Source organism: Gracilinanus agilis, chromosome 1, assembly GCF_016433145.1.
Source record: "Gracilinanus agilis isolate LMUSP501 chromosome 1, AgileGrace, whole genome shotgun sequence".
NCBI classification, from domain to species: Eukaryota; Metazoa; Chordata; class Mammalia; order Didelphimorphia; family Didelphidae; genus Gracilinanus; species Gracilinanus agilis.
This window is the reverse complement of record NC_058130.1, coordinates 308,808,129-308,814,286: the sequence shown is the minus strand read 5'-3', so window position 1 is coordinate 308,814,286 and position 6,158 is coordinate 308,808,129.

Below are 6,158 nucleotides of genomic sequence, written 5' to 3'. Positions count from 1 at the left end.
TAGCCACAAGGCTTCCAGTTTCTTCCATAATTCCTATTATTTCCCCCTAATTGCCAATTTATCCTGTTTGGGAATAATTACATCCATAATTAAATTTTTGCTTAATGGTTATTTTACACTTTGAAGAATGAAATTGTTTTTAAGGAATAAATCAGAAAATGTTATTTGCTCTTGGTAAAGAGAGAGTTGCAGCAGATAGTGGATTAAGTTCCCAAACACTACTCTATCATGATTCTGTATCAGGCTTGAATTATTTTCTAAACAGATCTTTGACTTCCTCTTTTTGTCTAGGTGGTCTGTAGTATACATACTCTGACTATGCCATAACTTCTTTTTTACTTTCCTTGATCTTTACTTGCTCTTTCTATCCCTGGGTCCTGTGTTGCCTCACACAAAGTTATCTTGCTATGCCACTCATTCCATATATCCTTTTACCTATCAGTTTTCTTTCAGATAAAGTATTCCTTTCTAAAACCATATCCTAGTAATGTGCCTCATCCCACCCTCAGTTATCCCTCAATGATGCCTGTTAGGTCAAATTCAACCTGTTGGGTTGGAATCTCCAGTTCATCATTCTTGTTACATATATATATGCATATATATATGTATATATATATTCCTTCTCTCTCTCTTTTCTTTTTCCCTCTCTCTGCCTCTCCCTTCTTTTCTCTCTTCCCTATTTCTCTTCCTCTCTTTTTCTCCCCCCTCTTTTCTATCTCTCTCTCCCCCTTTCTTCCTCCCCCACCCCTCTCTCTCTTACACTCACTCACTAGAAGAAAAGGAAGGTTAGTTGTTATATGCACTATTGTGTACATCCTATAACTCCCTCTTCCAATCAAAGTTTTCCAAAGCAGCATTCTCTCTTTCAGTCTGTTCTGCCCTCCTATATTTTAAAAAATACTTTTAACATATAACTTATTTCCTTGGTAACAATTGTAAGGCCAGAAGGCTCTTTCTAAACATGTTTCCAATTTTTATAAGGGCTATATCTTTTTGTCAGAACAATTTTAAAATGATCTCATCTCAGTTGTCAGTAGCGGTTTTTGTCTGCCCATTGATCATAAGGTTTTACATCTATCCAGGGGCACTTTGGTGCCCTTGTACACATATGACTTTTTTATCTAATCAGACAGACACTCATGCAATATAGTAACCACCACTAATTCAATTCCACTCAACAAAAGTGACAACTACATATGAGACATTGTGCTCTGGGGGGAATCCATAGATAAGTAATAGGCTAGGAGTGAATCAAGGAGGGAGATAAAACTTAAAATTGGGGAGACACCAGAAAAAGGATTCATTGAAATAATGGAACTTCTGTCAGTGAGTCAACAGGCATTTATTAAGCGCTTAATCTGAACCAGGCACTATGCTAAGTTCTGACTCTAAAAGATGAGAAAGATTTCTGAGAGGCAGAAACTATTTCAGGCATAGGGGTAGCATAACTAATGTTGGAAAGAACAAGAAGAATTTGAAGAAACAGTCATGCCAGCTTGATTAAGAGGCACATCAGGGGATAAAATGTATGACTATCCTAATAGGTGGCTCCACAGCCTAAAACACATTATGAAAATCACTCATACTTTTATGTCTCCTGGGAATATTGTTAGAATGGATAAGAATAGATTGATAAACCATTTTTACCTTTCTGGGGTGGGGATCTGGATAATATATTAAAGAATTAACAAGATAATATTCAGATGCAATCAACTCAAGAGCCAAATCTACCCTTGGCAAGGTCTTCTTCTAAAGATTTTTTTTTGCCTGTGGGAGGAAGAAAGAAATGATGGCTAAGTGTCTGGAAAATTAAGCAGGCAATTTTTTTCTTTATGTTTCATTCAAATAGTCAAGAAGGGAATTTAGGAAGACACTTTAGAAGTCAAGGCAGTAGTTCAGTTGTGTGATTTTCCTTTTTAATTGCTCTTGCCATGGTTCAAAGAGATGAATCAACTAAAGTAGAAAATGCCATTTCAGTTCCTCATAACTGAGTTTTATCTAAACATCAGTAAGTTCCTTTTCTTATACTTTTAGCTCCACTATTCCATATCACACTAACCCTTTTCTTTCATATAACCAAATGATATTATATGGTGAAGCAAGTGTCATTGAATTTTTGAGAAAGGGTTATGATGACCTGGGAGATCCATCATCCACCTTATCCTTTAAAGAATACATAGTGAGCAGTTTTGTCTTGCTTTGTTACAAGTTAATATAGTGTGGTCTTTCTAATAAAAGCCACAAATGAACTATAATTGTTCCCTTTTTTGGCCAGGCTGCACGTATTAAACTGTTTGCATATTGGTGATGGGGGCACATGCAAATTTCATTAAGAGAAAAATGCATGTGTGGTATAGCCTGCAGCTGTGTCCGGCAGGAGTCTTCTTAACAGCTCATGATTCCTTTTTTTCTTTGTTTAACTATTAGAACCCTTAAAAGAAAATATTGTGAAATAGATTAATATATAGTATCATTTTAACCTTTTCTCTCTTCTCAAAGAGAGAAAAATTAGCACAGGGTCTGGGAAATAATTTACACTTGGGTAGGCTTGACTTTATATGCATGCAAAGTATTCTATGACTTTGTTTTTTATGCCTTTAACCAATTCACAACCTCCATTTCTATCCAAATAAACCAAGCTAGTTGGTACTAAAGCTGTGTCTACATTCAGTGTGTTTAAACTTACTTCATTGGTCTCCTATAAAATCCTGCACTCGTATTTAGCAAGAAAGATTCCAGTAAAAAGATTAATAAATATTCCATTTTCACCTTAAAGAGACACTTATTGCAATTCCCTTCCCATGCTCATCCAGTAAAGCCCAAATTGAGAACTCACAGGGATATAAAGGAAAAATCCTTCCCCACCCCTTTTTCATGCAAATAAATTCCTGGGACTCATTTGTATTTTTGGTCTTATGTTTTATGATCTTTGATTATTTTGAAATTTTTTAAATGCTTAGAAGTTTGTATTCTTCATATTATTAATGTGGCCCAATAAAGAGTCTAATAATTTGAATTTATATTGTGCAAAATAATTACCAAGTAATTTTCTTTTGCAATCCTGTGAGGTAAGAAGTTCAAATATTATTATCTCAATTTTTAAAAATTTTGCTGATGGCTCAGAGACACAAAGTAATTTGCCTATGGCCATTAATTCAGTTAATAAAGCTCAAATCTACATCCTGATTTCAGGTTTGGTGCCCTTTCCAATTACTTCTATTACTTTAATGGATCTGTGATCTTACTGATATAGGTACTCCCTAAAAAATAATGTCTGTCCATAGTACATGAACCAGCTCTCTGGGCTAAAGGACTAATATGTTCAACTCTATATTTGTGTTTGGTATTAAATCATCTATTCCTAGTGCAAATACAGAGGCAGCTAGGTGACTCAGTGGATAAAGTGCTGGGCTTAGAGTCAGAAAGATTTGAATTCAAATTTGGTCTTCCACACAACTAGCTGTGTGATCCTAGACAAGTCACTTAACTTTTGTTTGTCTTATTCTTCTGGAAATGGCAAACCACTCCAGTATCTTTGCCAAGGAAACCCCGCAGACAGCATGGCACATAGGGTTACAAAGATTGGGATGTGACTGAATGACTGAACAACAATGTGTATATACATACTCCACATGTAAAAATAGATAAATCTTCGGAAATCACTTTCTTTAAGTATTTATAATATTTAGGTATTTCTTAAGTATTTTGCTTCACCCTAAACTTCTTCTCACAATCTCCAATCCCTTGCATCCATAGGATTATAGATCTAGAGAAAGAAAGGTCCTTAGGAACATAAGATTTACTCTCTCATTTTATAGTTCCAGAACCTTTAAGCCAGAAGGTAAGTGACTTGCCCAGGATAACTTAGGTAATAAGAAACTAGAAAAGCTTAGGTCCTCTAACTCTAAATCCAATGTGTTCCTTTTCTACCATACAGCCAATATCTGCTTCACAGAGCTGTCAAACTCATATCCCTAAAGTACATCTGAACATCTTATTTCCCAACTCAGTAAACTTCCCTTGGAGGAGAGCAAGAATAAAAGAGGCAAAAAATGTCTATTCTGCCTCCCTGTGAGCCACAGAACATCAGTGTCCTTTCTAAACATGCAGGTCTCTCTCTGTCTCTGTCTCTGTCTCTGTCTCTGTCTCTCTGTCTCTCTCTCTCTGTCTCTGTCTCTGTCTCTCTCTCTCTCTCTCTGTCTCTCTCTCTCTCTCTCTCTCTCTCTCTCTCTCTCTCTCTCTCTCTCCCATTCCTATCACTACAATGGAAAGGGTGAGAGAGGAAAAAGTTTAGGATAAAGTGAAATTTGCTAACAATAAAACTATAGAGTACAATGGAAAGAGAAGATACAGGAAGATTAGACATGGGAAGGAACATAATTTAGATGTTAGGGAAATTTAATTAGGGGAATTGGGTTTCTATATCAGCAGATCATATCTATGAATTACATAGGGATTTGGGGAAGGAACAAAGGAATGATGGAAGGGACAAAGGAAACTTTTATTAAGCTCCTACTATGTGTCAGGGACTGTGCCAACTGCTTTGCAAATATTATCTCATTAGGACCTTCCAAAAACTCTAGGAAGTAGGTTCTATTATTAGAGAGGAAAATGTAGGAGATTATTGATCATAGGGTAGGCAAAGTAACAATTGACTGGAGTATCCAATTGTCCCTGAGTTCCTGGAATAGTCAAAGGTCATGTCAGATTGTACTTTCCTTAATAACAAAAGAAAACACTAATCTCTATTCCACTTTTTTTTTAATTCTTTTTTTTAAAAAACATTGATTAATATTCACTTTTAACATGGTTACATGATTCATGCTCTTACTTTCCCCTTCATCCCCCATGCCCCCCACACCCATGCCAGGTGCACATTTCCACTGGTTTTAACATGTGTCATTGATCAAGACCTGTTTCCAAATTGTTGATAGTTGCATTGGTGTGGTAGTTTGGAGTCTACATCCCCAATCATGTCCACCCCAACCCATGTGTTCAAGCAGTTGTTTTTCTTCTGTGTTTCCTCTCCTGCAGTCCTTCCTCTGAATGTGGGTAGTGTTCTTTTCGATAAGTCCCTCAGAGCTGTTCTGTGTCATTGTATTGCTGCTGGTACAGAAGTCCATTGCATTCGATTTTACCGTAGTATATCAGTCTTTGTGTACAATGTTCTTCTGGCTCTGCTCCTTTCGCTCTGCATCACTTCCTGGACGTCTTTCCAGTTGACCTGGAACTTCTCCAGTTTATTATTCCTTTGAACACAATAGTATTCCATCACCAGCATATACCACAATTTGTTCAGCCATTCCCCAATTGAAGGACATACCCTACTTTTCCAGTTTTTTGCCATCACAAAAAGCACAGTTATAAATATTTTCATATAAGTCTGTTTATTTATGATCTCTTTGGGGTATAAACACAACAATGGTATGGCTGGATCAAAGGGCAGGCATTCTTTTATAGCCCTTTGAGCATAGTTCCAAATTGCCAGCCAGAATGGTGGATCAGTTCACAACTCCACCAGCAATGCATTGATGTCCCAATTTTGCCTCCAGCATTCATTACTCTCCCCTTCTTTCATTTTAGCCAATCTGCTAGGTGTGAGGTGATACCTCAGAGTTGTTTTGATTTGCATTTCTCTAATTATTAGAGATTTACAACACTTTCTCATGTGCTTATTGATACTTTTGATTTCTTTACCTGAAAATTGCCTATTCTTGTCTCTTGCCCATTTTTCAATTGGGGAATGGCTTGATTTTTTATACAATTGATTTAACTCCTTCTATATTTGAGTAATTAGACCCCTGTCAGAGTTTTTTGTTATAAAGATTTTTTCCCAATTTGTTGTTTCCCTTCTGATTTTAGCTACATTGTTTTTGTTTGTACAAAAGCTTTTTAGTTTGATATAATGAAAACCATTTAATTTGCATTTTGTAATTTTCTCTAACTCTTGTTTGGTTTTAAAATCTTTCCGTTCCCAGAGATCTGACAAGTATACTATTCTGTGTTCACTTAACTTATTTATAGTTTCCCTCTTAATATTCAAGTCATTCACCCATTCTGAATTTATCTTGGTGTAGGGTGTGAGATGTTGATCTAAACCTAATCTCTCCCATATTGTTTTCCAAATTTCCCAGCAGTTTTTGTCAAATAGTGGATTC